Consider the following 13,495-nt stretch of genomic DNA (forward strand, 5'->3'; position numbering starts at 1 on the left):
CTATGCAGTGATCTAAGTTACCTGGACCGTTTTGGAATGCACCCTTTAACACAATCCGAATAGACGTCTTCTCGCACACATAAATGCGTAGGGCTGGGAGGGAAATGAGTTGACGCCGAGAACGAAACTGTGACGAGGCGTGAATCGTTGTCCGTGTCCATATATGCTTTGTAACAGCCTGCGACATTTATTAAGGCGGGAGCTTTAGATGGCTCAGGGGTCGAAAAATTTGCCGTTTGGTGCTATGGCGTCCTACTTCAATGGCAACAAAATCGAAGGTCGAACCCTCGAACTTTGGTCGGAGTCAAACCCACGACTTTTGGAGTTATTTAGGGGACATCCAATTAGGACACAGGTAATTCACATCTAGTTGATTAAATCCCTTATGGATGACCGTTAGCGTAAATTAAGACGAAGTTAGTTAACACACAGTTCATTAATGTAAAGTTAATTAAGGCATTTGAACTCACGACCATTGGTGGGAGTGGTGCCCATGACCGTTAGTGTAAACAAGTAACGAGACAACAAATGAAAGGAAGCAACAGTGCATTCGTATGAGAATGTCAAGTAATTTAATGAACATCTCGTGAGTGCGCACGCTTTCGCCTTCTTCCTCCTTTGCGCAGGCTGAAGTTACTCATTTTTTTTCTTATATGCCCGCCTGAGACGACCAGCTTCTTTCTTCTCTACCAAAGACGCCAATGCGCGCTCAGCAGCAGAGAAAAACATAGGCGAGTGATGCGGGGATGCACTTTGTTCTAATCAGTGACAATGCTTAATAAAAGGCGTGGTAATTGCGGATCACGTGATTTAAATGCGTAATCGGTGTAAGACGTACTTAAGACGCGCGCGCGTACATGAAGTGGAGAGAAGGAAATCAGATACCTATACTCTTCAAAGGAGTGCGGTCGACCTCAAGTGGACTCGCCTAGCCCTACTCTGAATACTGTAAGACAGGGAAAGAGAGAACAGGAGGGCTAGGAAGGTTACTATGAGACCAGACATCATGGAGCGAGTGAGTGATTGACTGACACGAAGAGCTGTCTTTGCATATTTGATCTATCCGCAGAGCATCGTGCATCACGTGATGCTTGTGTAACGGACTATAAAAACGAAACAATGTTGATGAAAAACTGAGGAAAATAGTTGAACTTTATATACAAAGGGGCCCTTGGCAGAGCCATCTGCACTAGTATCATGTTACATGTATCTTTTTTATCAAACGGTCACGGTATTTAGGATCTGCTGTAGATCCAAAGAACTTCGTGAGAAACTTTCCGTGTTTCACATCTTATGTGGATCCAAAGGTGTACCATTTTTCTTTACTCATTTCTTGTTCTTCTACCCTCGTGAAATGGCGCAGCCCACCCTGGGATATCGGTCATCAATCGGGCGGTGAAAGAGCTGTTGACAATTTTTTCAATAGGGTGAAATAAAATATGTCTCTTGCAGAGGAGATTTCAGCCACATAGACCTTCTGCGCCTTTCACCTCTTCTTCGGAATACTTCAGTTTCGTAAGGTAGCGCTAATTGTCTCACCTTTATGCAAACTGATCCTTCCAACGTGGCAAGTTCTGGCATAGGAGCTCTGGAAAACACCTTTTTTTGCGTTCGATCAGATCAACGTGCATTCCGCTGGTTTAGTATCATTAGCGAGTAGGAAAAAACGCAGCACTACTTCTGCGCTGTGACGCGCGTGCAAGAAAGAAGAAGCGTCCTTTTCGAATTCACGCGACTGGGATTTTTCGACCATCGTCAGCTTCAGCTGGCTCAGCTGTTTCTCTACAACGCACAGGTGAGTGCGCCACCAATTTTTTTTCGAGTTTTAATTACCTAGAATATAGATCCAAGCAACTCACGATGTGAGTTGCGTGGATCAACGTCAGAGCACCGACTTTGCGCCACGCAACCTCTAATGTCCCTCTACGGGAACGAGTGCCTTTGGCAATCGCCTTTCTGCCCCAACAATACGGTACGCATTTCGGCTGCAATTAAAACATTGTCGCCGTGTGTTATTAAGCACGCGCGCCAACCATAGGCGACACTATGCCGAAAGTATTTCAAGTCTCCCGATGTATTAGGTGACACGGCCTATATGCGAGTATCAGGTGCTCCTTCGCGTCAGTGATTGCCATTTGGTTGTCGCAGTTTTAACGCGATAGCGTTAAGGAGCTCGTGTCGCAGAAAAGCCGGTGTCGTCGGCGTCGGGTGTCGGCGTCGGCGGCGTTGACCGTGAGCGATAAATCACGGCAGGCGCTTCATAAATAAAAAGCAACTTCCAAGATTGGCCCGGTGGGAATCGAACCCAGGTCTCCGGAGTGTGAGACGGAGACGCTACCACTCAGCCACGAGTTCGATGCTTCCAAGCGGTGCAAACGCGCCTCTAGTGAATGCGGTGTTGCCTTCGAAACGAGCCGTGGAAAGTTATACTGCGGTGTATATCGGTAATTATGAACATGTAACGTACAGAAGTCACAATTACACGAGTTGCGAAGTGCGTTTCCGCTGCATTTCTTCTGCGCTTTCCGCACACGCAGAGCCATCTTGCGGCAAACACAGAAGACCCCCTCCTCTCAATGTACGGCGCTGCCCCGACAGGAGGCGCGCCGCGCGCGCATTGGGACCGCTGCCAGGCGCGTCGCGGGACTCCCTCTCCCCTGACGACGCTTCGCCGTGCTTCCGGTTTAGATTACTATCTATCTCTCTGCCCGTGCCGATCACGACGTTTGGCTGGCGTAGATCGTTTCCCCTCCGAGACACCGAGTTCTTTGGTTCGTTTCGTTCGCTCAGGCGCACGTTTCGTTGCCGCGCCCAACGCTGCGTTGCTCGACGCTCACCGCGTGATAGGTGGGCGCTAAGTCCGATGCGGGGCGCATCGTAAGTGACTGCTGTGCCGTAGCGCATTGTCTTATACCCCTTGGCGGGTCGACGGGAACGCTGTCGCGTCCCACTCTTGAAGGCGAAGCTTAAGCGTCCTCCAATTTTTGATGGGGAAATCAGAAACGCGGTTGCTTTTACATTCCGGAAGGGATCGCGACTCATAGCAGCTCCGAAGGCAATTAGAAATAATACGTTATTCCGCGTCCGTATTCACGGATGTTTTCTTAATGCAGACAAGTTCTTAAGACCAACAAACAGCTGATAACGATAATGAAGATATCACAAGCGGGTGGCCAACTACAAGCAGCTGTCCTTACGAAACAAAAAGCTTCGAGAATTCGGTCCCGATTATTGGAACGCATTTGCTGCAGTTCTTGCGCCATTTAACGCCATAAATATTGTTTTTAGCCTCTACAAGCGCTTTTCCTGTATTGCTATCAGGAGAACATTTGCCAGTTTAGCAACAATAATTGGAACCGAGGGTCTCAGTCAGTTTCCTGACACGTGAAGCCAACAGGCAATTAAGCCTAGGCAATGACATGGCAAACTAACTGTGGTTCCAACTGAAATACATAAACATTCGTGAAATAAACTAAGAAAGCAAACGAAAAAAAAACCTACTTGCAAACGATGTGACCCGTAACCATATCTTCCGCTCAAACCTGCGATGCTCTAGCAATCGAGCTATAGCAACAGCTATCTGGTACATCTGGTTTCTACTGTTCATCTGTGCGCAATCTAGGATGGCTATGTGCTCCGCGAGAAGCCTCGAAACTGCCGTCGGTCATGCCGTGTAAGACGCAAAACGTTTTAGGCTTAGATGTGAAACGAGTACATCTTCAAAGTAAGGTGGTACGCACGAAACATTTATTTGTCAGTCTCTACATTTCGCAACCTTTCGTTTATTTTTACCACTTTTATTCACCGCGCCGAGTGGCCGACTCTCGCAGTCACGGCAGCGTAGCGGCGTCCTAACAATCACGTACGGCCGAATTAATGATAAATGCGGCAAGAGCAATTTACCGCCAGTAAATTGCAAGCACCCGTTTCCACTTCGGTCTCGTCATAGCACGTGAATTTAGCTTTTATAGGGCTTAGGCCTTATTGAGACCAATGACAGACCAACGGTATCCGAACGAGAAATGAGGCTCCGCGCAAAAATCAGTCGAGCCACTAAATTACGAGTCGTGTCAGGTAATATCGGGGCCAGTTAACTTTCACTTAATTTCTGCAGCACAACAAAGGACTTCATTTTCTATCCTTAATTACTACTTCAAGAACATAGCATAACTCTCTTTATGTATCCCCATTTCGTAGGGCGTTGACATTAAAGGTCGTTTACTGATCGGAAAAGCTGCTCTCGCATTGACGGTTATATCGGCAACGTGCTTCCCCCTTTTCAAAGGTTTCCACAGCCAGCACACGCGTGAGCATTGAAGCTGCTGATATCAGCAAAAACATTTTGCAAGAATGTAATAGCGTGTATTCCTATCTACGCTTCTGGTCAGCCTTTCTGTGTCGTTTGAATCTTAGGATGGCAGAATGCGACCAAAGTTGGTTTTATCTATGGCGCAAAAGTGTGCAGACAACACCATGTGGCGTGCGGGCTGACGTAATTTTTGCCGCAGGTTTACTGCAAAGAATATGTCTGACGGTTAGTTTCCCCTAATTTTAAGCAAACATATTTATATCCACACAGAACGTGAACCTCGTGCTATATTGAGCCTCATAGTAAATTCGATGCATTGATGGATGCAATGGGATAGCCCCATTGGCATCCATCCATCCATCCATCCATCCATCCATCCATCCATCCATCCATCCATCCATCCATCCATCCATCCATCCATCCATCCGTCCATCCATCCGTCCGTCCGTCCGTCCGTCCGTCCGTCCGTCCGTCCGTCCGTCCGTCCATCCATCCATCCATCCATCCATCCATCCATCCATCCATCCATCCATCCATCCATCCATCCATCCATCCATTCATCCGTCCGTTCGTCCGTCCGTCCGTCCGTCCGTCCGTCAAATCTACCGAAGGAGCGGCTCATGCAAGTCATCCTCAGTGTTTATAATACTGTTACAATAGCTACGCTTCTATGCCTTTAAACATCTGATCACGCCACCTGATTACTGAGTGAAGCAGCCGTATTCGACTGTAGACAGAAGTGAAATCTCCATCGTGTTTTGCGATCGTGGTACACTTAGTGGAGCACCACAAACAAATTTAGAGAAATGAAGCTCAGTCAGAGATATACCGGGTGTTTTAGCGAACACCTTCAAAAAATTTGAAAAGTTGCTTGCGCCCAATAGCGCTAATGTAGTCCATGAACAGGTCTACCTGAAAAGGCGGGCACTACTTTCACGCAAATGAAGGGGTTATAATCCACGCTGTAAAGGTGGTTGACCAGCGAATCTGTGACCCATCACCTGATCCGAAAGACCAATGTGACGTGGCCTCTACAGACTGAGCAATGTAGAACATGAAATCATCGGTAGAAAGGGAATTCAATGCTCCGTACAAAATCTTTATTTCGGCGTCCCAAGTGCGCGTGACTTGCTTGGGGCAGGAACCACTGCGTCTCGCCTTGCCTGAGCACGGCGCCGTTGTGTATACCGACGCAGCTGTTCCCGTCGCCGCTCGTCGTGTTCACGATGCTCGAGAGTCCTAATTATGCGTGGCCTTCCTATAGCGCTATCACAACACACATGAAATCAGTTACTGAGCCGCTTCTTTTTTACGCATGAATGTGTAGTGACGTCGCTCCGTTCTTCGTATTTCACAGTTGCCGCTTCCCGGCAACTGCAGCTTCTGTAACCGTAGCCATTGCCGCTAAACGCGTACGGTGAACGCTATGGGATTCGCATTGTTCGAACGTGCCTTATCATCTGTCATGTGGCTTTGACAGTGGCTTTGTGCTTTTCCGTATTGAAACAAATAATGGGGCATCTCTTGCACGCGTAATTCTAATCCATATAGGCACTTGGCACTTCAATTCGTGGAATGGTTTTCTGTTCATTGTTCTCTCGACCGAGACGAAGAAATTTTTGAGATACGAGTCACATACAGCATCGCCGTAAGAATTGAAATGCATAATCGGCAAATTAGCAATAATGACTAACTAAGTTCCCGAAAATTACCTTATGGCACATATTGCAATTCACCAATTCTAATCGGGAAGTTCCCGAGGCGAATCCACATGAGACGAATTCTCAGGATGACATAGATAATTCCCCGCCATTGTGCAGAAATCCATTGGCGCTCCAATCACTGTGGCGCATCCTTGTACAAAACGAGGTTTTGTTAAGAAATAAGTGAAACAGCAGTGCATTTTACCGCAGATTTTACGGAGCACAGTTTATAAATGGTATCACACAACTACATTTAGGTGCATATGACTTGCAATCTCATCAGCTAGAATATAAATTGCTATGTGCACCCTTTAAAACTAACACGCCGAGGATGACGAGGCCGCCTTTGACGAAGATAGGTCCACCTATCGAAACGTTGGCCAGCCTGTCTGAGGTACTTCAACCCTGTTTTAAAAAAGTTTATACCACCTATGTGCCATAAAGTGATTACTTCGAACTTAATTAGCGTATTTTGGTAATGAGTCGATAATGCTTTTCACATTCCTGTGAATGTCCGCATCTCCCGGTAGACCTGCTCATGGACTGTAATTGTGCTATCTTCCGCACACAATTCTAAAACTACAACGTTTGTTGTGTTCGCTGAAACACCCTGTCTACAAAGATCCATCTGAAGTGATTACATATTTTTATGATAATACAATGCAGCAAATATTTGTGAGATGCATTGCACTTACATGCGATGTCAATTTCTACGACTAATGGCCGTTCAGGTTAGATTTAGTCCACCAACTCTTCCATAACCACTGCCAATATGTGTCGTATATTCAGCGATTTTAGACACTAAGCTTACTGTGTTAATCTTGGAACAAAAAGACGAAGACTACCACATTGTTGAAACACGCAGCATGTGAAAGCCCTCATGCTAGCAGAGTTTCAGTCGCAACACAACTCGCAGTGCTTTACATAACGTCACTATAGTCTATAAATGGACATTCGCAGTGGCATGCAAGCAATGTACACGTCACTGTCGGGCTGAAGTTGAGCGTCTGCGCGTATAGCCGTCTATTGATACTTGATCGCTTGAGTTCTGACTTCCCAGGCGAACGCAAGGGCTATATTTAGGTTGTCTCGCGCGCGCGATAACACGAGTGAGTCTGCGGCCCCGACAGAAATCCGGTCATGGGCCTTGCTTGGCAGCCTTCTACGCCTGAACAAAACGCGTGTTTTTCACGCGTGTTTTTCAATTGATGCAATTCGTTGAATGCCTTCTTTTATGTTTTTGTACCAAACAAACGTGCGTAATGCCTCAAAACTAATAGTTAAAATTTTTGTATAACTTATAGCACACTCGACTCTTAAAATTGTGTAATATTATGAGGACGCTGCCTTCCGGCCGCCATTGTGAGGAATAGACACGCGTAGCCTGTAGTACAGGCTGGTCACTTGCCCCAACGCGCTCTTTACCAATTTTTACGGTTTCTGCATCGTTCCTCAAATGAAATTTGACGTGCCGACCTATAGCTGTGTGGGCGCTATGCAATCAGCGCATATGCGTCTGTTCTTCCGGCCGTAAGGTAGTACACAAGTGGGTAAAATTCAAGACGCACTTCAGACCACCTACCTTTCTGTGAGCTCGGCCTCTGCTCGCCGCCGTGCCAATGGCTCGCCCATATTTTGCAATAACTGTTACACCTGAATGGAGTATCTTTCATTCGCGTGTGTATATATGTATACACACACACACACACATATATATATATATATATATATATATATATATATATATATGTAATGTCTGATAGAAATTTTGCATAATGCCGTAATCTTGAGCACACATTTAGTTTCTGCCGCAAACCAGTGACGGACAAGTATAGAAATCTTGCGGTTCATATATCAAGGTTCCTGCGGTGTTCTGTTGACGTACACTTGGTGTGTTCACCACATAACATGGCCTTGAGAACGCGAGCTTGGAAATCGCAACGGGATAGGCATCAATTACTTCCATACGCTGCCAGGCTTTCACCACGAACGCGTTGTTTGCGTTGTTGCCAAAAAGCGAAAGCGTCCGCCGGCGGGGACAGGCTTTTTTTTTAAATATTTTGCGCAGTGCCCTTGTCGGCATTATTGCGGGGCACAAATTATTATGAAATAAATCAACAGTTTTGCTTATTCATATGCCTTGACTGTAAGAGGTACAACTTTTGTCGAGATGTGCGCCATTGAGGTTTTCATCCCAGGAAAGTGCTCGAATAGAAGGAAGAAAGTCAAGTAGCGCGGCATGGCTGCCATGTTTCCTGTTCTGGAGCACGGCCAAACACGTTTAGCACGGCCAAATTGTGGCCTTGCAAATGCTTAGAGAGTTTTCAAAAAAAATTCAGGGTTGTTTCGGGACAAGGCTACTCTGATTGCGACGCACGTCGTTTTAAGGGACTCCGGATCAGTTTCGACCACTTTGGTCTCTCTACCGCGCACCCCACGCACGGTGTATGGGCGCTTTTCTATTCCGGCCTCGTCGGAATGCAGTTGTGGTGACTGTAGCCGTGACCTTGAGCTCTACAGCGCAACGCCACAGCCACTGGCCCACCACGGCCGGTACACGCGCCTAGCGTTCGGCCCTGCAATCGGGTCAGGCTGCCTTAGCCACCACTGGCCGGCATCTAATTCTTGGCTCATGCTACGTTGCGGCATTATACAAAATGTCTATCAGAGACTCAAGGTTCCAGATGAAATGTGTTAACCCTTTAAATTTAATTCACGCCAAGCGTACTTCCCACGAGTGTCCAAAAAGCGTGAACATTTCTAAGCCTACCCAGTGAGGAAACCCGCCCGTCCGTCCGTCCGTCCATCCGTCCGTCCGTCCATCACGTCAGACGACATAGCATTCAGGATAGGGCCCGCAGGAGCGAGCGAAATGGCCTTCCTGCTGCCTCTCGCTTCAGCGCACGCTAATCGGCGAGGATGCAGTGGACTCGAAGCTATCAGCGCTCGTTATACTCTGTCCCCATCGGCGATCGCTTTGAAGATGGTGCATGCCACGTAATGATGACTCGAGCCCTAGACCAAGCACTCCATCTTTTCATTCTATTGCTCGTGCCGTTCCTCTTCTCCCTTTCCTTCTGTTGTCCTCTCCGTTGCCGCCTTTTGGCAATGATCTTCGACAAAGCTCTCGCGGCCGCGCAATACGCAGCCGCCACTGGAGTACGATTGATCACGTGTGATAATGGTCCGCATCGAGAGGAGGTAGCGTCATCGACCCCGTCTACGCACGAGGTCTGCCAAACGTGACGCTATTCAATTACCTCGCGTACTACTGCACTCATTGGCCAGTGCTCATGTTCCACGAAGCAGCAGCAGCATCCGAGTGCACCATCGTATAACATGGGTGAACATTGATGCTCCTCGCCTCTTCGTCGTCTCATGCTCGTCTCGGCTAACGCTCCGGTTTTCAAGCCGCGCTTCTCCGTTTAGCGATTCTTTCGCGGTGTTTCCCTTGCACTTATACCATACACAGCAACATACGACGACGAAACTCAATGTGATTCTTAGCATATGCTTACACATCATTTAGAGAACTGCTGCAGGAGATTCCGCATGTGCATCTTATTGGTTCTTTCTATTCTACCCCGATCGTAACGCAATTGCCAGCGAATCCAACTAGAGAGATTCTGCCTGCTATCAGAATGCACCAGTGTAGGAAAACAAGGGGGAAAAAACGCGAAATAAGTGCGAACGAAACAAAGGAAGAGCGAGAATTTAATGAGTACTTTGTAAAGTGAACACGACCGTGCCGTCTTTGCGGTTGCGCAATCAATTCCGCCTCATGCAGCCCGCAAACGCATAGACTTCGAGATCAAGGCCTTTATAACGTAAACCTATTCCAATCTTACGAGCAGAAAATAGTGCTAAAAGACAGGGCCAAGAGACGGAGGCGCGGTTTAGCGCTTTTTTCTCCTTGTCATCATGTCCAAATTGGCAGAGCCTGAGCTGTTTTGACCTTTTACGGAGGGCTAATGGCTGATTTGGAATAAAAACAGATCGAAATAGTTTTACGTTATACCGGCCTTCTTTCTGTTACTTTCGGGCGAACCATAGCTGGGGCGGGGATTATGACACCACTTATACACAGCATCCTTCCTCCGTTTCGTTCTTTCTCACTTCGCTTCTGTCATGCATTCAGAAGCAATATAACTTTTCAATACGGCTGCTAATTTTGTAAGAACATGAGAATGCCATGTACGGTGGGAGGATTTCCAATTGTTTTTAACGGACGCACTTCTCAGAACGATGCCGTCGTCAGGGCTAATTCAAAGGTATTAGCTGTACGGTCCTTATCAACAATACGTCGGCAAAGACGCTTTGGTGGTCGGGTCGGAATACGAACTCTAAGATAAACCTTAGCCCAGCTGCGCAGCTTAATTCGTGCGCTAGCTCGATGCCTTGACTCAGCATATCTTAACCACAGTCAGAAAGCTACCACGCATGAAATATTTCTGCTGAAAATATATTTGCGAATCCACAACTTTTGTTTCTGCATGTAGCCGCGCCGTGCTACACAGGACCTCAATCACTTTGGTTCCACCCAGCTGCTCGTTGCTACTCGGTTTGGTTGCCGCATCCCTGCCGTCTTTCTGCAACGTGTCCAGTAGCGCGACACCTAGTGCTAAGAGGCTGTTCCGCGTCCAGCACCACGGTAGCCAGTGGTGCTGGTTAACACCCCCTTGCTACATCTTGCAGACAAGCACGAATACACAAGGAAGTGGACGGGGAGACAGCCGTCACTATAGCTCAATTCGTAGAGAATCGCTTGCGTAATGACCAAGTCGTGGATTTGCCTTTTGCGTCCACCAGCGACAAATTGTCTTATAGTCAAATGTAATTTATTTTTTCCTAATTATCTTCTACGTATCAATTAAAAGATATATTCGTCACGCCTATATTCGTCACGCTTATAGAAGCATACTATATGCACAACATACAAGTTATACTGGTCACAGTTGCTCCATTATGCCGATTCGAATGGGCGTGGAATGAAAAGAGCTTCTGTACCCTGCCTTGGTGCACTTTAAAGAACCCCAGGCGTTCCGAATTACACCCGGATGTCTCTATTCTACGCTGTCCCTCGTAACCCACTGTGCAGTTTAGGGCCGTTAAACCCGGTTATTTAATTTAAATTTAGCATCTCGCTGAGCTCACGATATTCACCCGGTGCACTTAAGCAAAACATGTGAAGCCATCCCTCAAAGTTGTGCAGCCATCGACTACAATTTCAGTTTTTTTCATTCCAACACATTTTTAAGATTCTGTACGAATATTTCATATTATTACGATATCACCGAGCGATGTTTAAGAGACGAGCCGCCGCGAGAACGTCGAAGAAGTTGGTCGGTGCCCTTGGCACGAGCGACTGTCAGACTGGCTGCCTGGCTCCAGTGTAAATAGTATCTTTCGTCTGTATATTTCCACACGTAACATTTCTGGTGGAGGTCAGTGATCCACGTCCTAACCACGGAACTCCGAAGTGGTCGGCCCACCGAGCTTGTCACCATGCTTCCCGGTGACGAGCCCACCTCAGCAATGGCTTCGGCTTGTCCGAACGCTCCAATCGTCACGGTTGCCCCACATCGTGCCCCAGGTGTGTTCTCTGACCTGGAGGGACAGGATGTCGATGACTGGATCAAGCTCTATGAACACGCAAGTGCTAACAACAGGTGGGACCCAACGATTATGCTCGCCAATGTCATCTTTTATCTCGGCGGAACTCTACGCGTGCGGCACCAAACGCATGATGACGAAATAACGAGTTGGGACAGTTTCAAGGAAAAGCTACAGGAACTGTTCGGCGACCCCATTGGGCGCAAGGCTGCCGCGAGAAAGGCTCTTGCGTCTCGTGTTCAGTCATCTACAGAGCCATACGTTTCCTACATCCTTGACGTCTTGGCTCTATGCCGTAAAGCTGACGATAATATGTCCGCAGCAGATAAAGTGGCACATAGGCTAAAAGGCATCGCCGACGACGCTTTCAATTTGCTTGTTTTCGGCAACGTCTCGACTATCGACACCATTATAAAAGAATGCCGTCGCCTTGACAGGCTAAGAGCCGCCGTATCTAACACCCTATTGCGCGGCTACCCAACACTGCTACTACGTCGACATGTGAGGGTCGACCGCGTCAGACCACCGCCTGTGAAGACGTCACCCGTATTGTTCGCCGCGAACTCGAGGACGCCTGTTCGCCAGCCTTCTCCACGACGCCTCCCGATCCACCAGCAACCACCATTGCGATGATTCAGGCCGTCGTCTGACAGGAATTTGAAAACATGTGTCTGAACACCGTGTCTTCCACGTCTCGACCCAGCGTTCCCCAGTTATCTAGCGGCCCTCCTCGTCCCCGGCAGTCCTTTTCTGACACATCTCGCTGCAACCCGTCCGAATGGCGTCCCCTTGATGACAGGCCGATCTGCTTCGACTGCTGTCGCATCGGTCACGTCGCCCGTCACTGCCGCAACCGATGGCCACCACCTCCTCGGACTTACGCCGCCACTTATTCCCGCACTTTTGGCCATTCTGTACCCTATACCACCCGCCATGAACCCACTACCGCTGATGCCCCTGCTCCCAACCTTCGCTACAGCCGCTCGCCCTCAACTCGACGCCACGAGTCTCGTTCGCCCCAACCCCACCGCTTCTCTTCGCCGCCTATCGCCTCCCGGACCAAGCCGGAAAACTAGGCACTGCAGCTTCTGGAGGTGAAGTGCGCTGTCGACCCTGCCCTTAAATCCTCTGCTCACGTTACCTACTAACCGAAGCCTTCTTGACGTTGACGTTGACGGCTATCCTGTCACCGCACTCATCGATACAGGAGCACATCTTTCAATTATGGGTGCTGCCTTCCGCCGAGGACTGAACAAGCTCCTCACCCCAGCGTCGGGACGCGTCGTCCGCGTTGCGGATGGTGGCACTGTGCCTATCATCGGCATGTGTACGGCACGTGTCAGCATCGCCGGCCGCCACACTCCTGTCCTCTTCATCGTAATTGCTCATTGCCCCCACGACCTCATTCTCAGCCTCGATTTTCTCTCCGTCCATTCTGCTCTTATTGACTGCTCTTCCTGTACCCTTCGCCTTGAGTTGCCGATGCTGGCAGAACCTTCTGACGCACCCCACCACCGCTTACGCTCCACCGGCTTTCTTCGGCTGCTGCCAAAGTCAATAGCCTACATTGAACTGTTGTCTTTCCCACCAGTTACTGATGGCGAGTACCTTTGCCCGACATCGCAATACAGTATGACGTCACGGTGCCTCACAGTATACTTACTATTACTGCGAACCACACTCGCATGCCTGTCTGTAACTTTGGATTGGCAAAGCAAATTCTACCGCAAGGTATTTGCCTTGTCACCATTGAATGTCTCGGCGACCAATACGTGGCAGCGTTATCGACCGATGGTTCTCGCGAGCTTCGCATGCCCCTCGCGCCAGCCTCGGGCGTCAATCCCAACATAAAGAAAATGGTTGCGACGGA

At 48.4% G+C, this 13,495-nt stretch overlaps 1 protein-coding gene across 1 annotated transcript in view; it reads left to right on the forward strand.

Annotated features, from left to right (window-relative positions):
* Positions 1-1,703: 1,703 nt before the first annotated feature.
* LOC135908095 (endothelin-converting enzyme 1-like) overlaps positions 1,704-13,495 on the forward strand; it is a 61,971-nt gene continuing 50,179 nt past the window's right edge. The window contains exon 1 of the mRNA XM_065439848.1: positions 1,704-1,795. The gene's annotated coding sequence lies outside the window, so the exon portion shown is untranslated. The remainder of the gene's footprint in view (positions 1,796-13,495) is intronic.

Source organism: Dermacentor albipictus, chromosome 5, assembly GCF_038994185.2.
Source record: "Dermacentor albipictus isolate Rhodes 1998 colony chromosome 5, USDA_Dalb.pri_finalv2, whole genome shotgun sequence".
In the NCBI taxonomy this organism is placed as follows: domain Eukaryota; kingdom Metazoa; phylum Arthropoda; class Arachnida; order Ixodida; family Ixodidae; genus Dermacentor; species Dermacentor albipictus.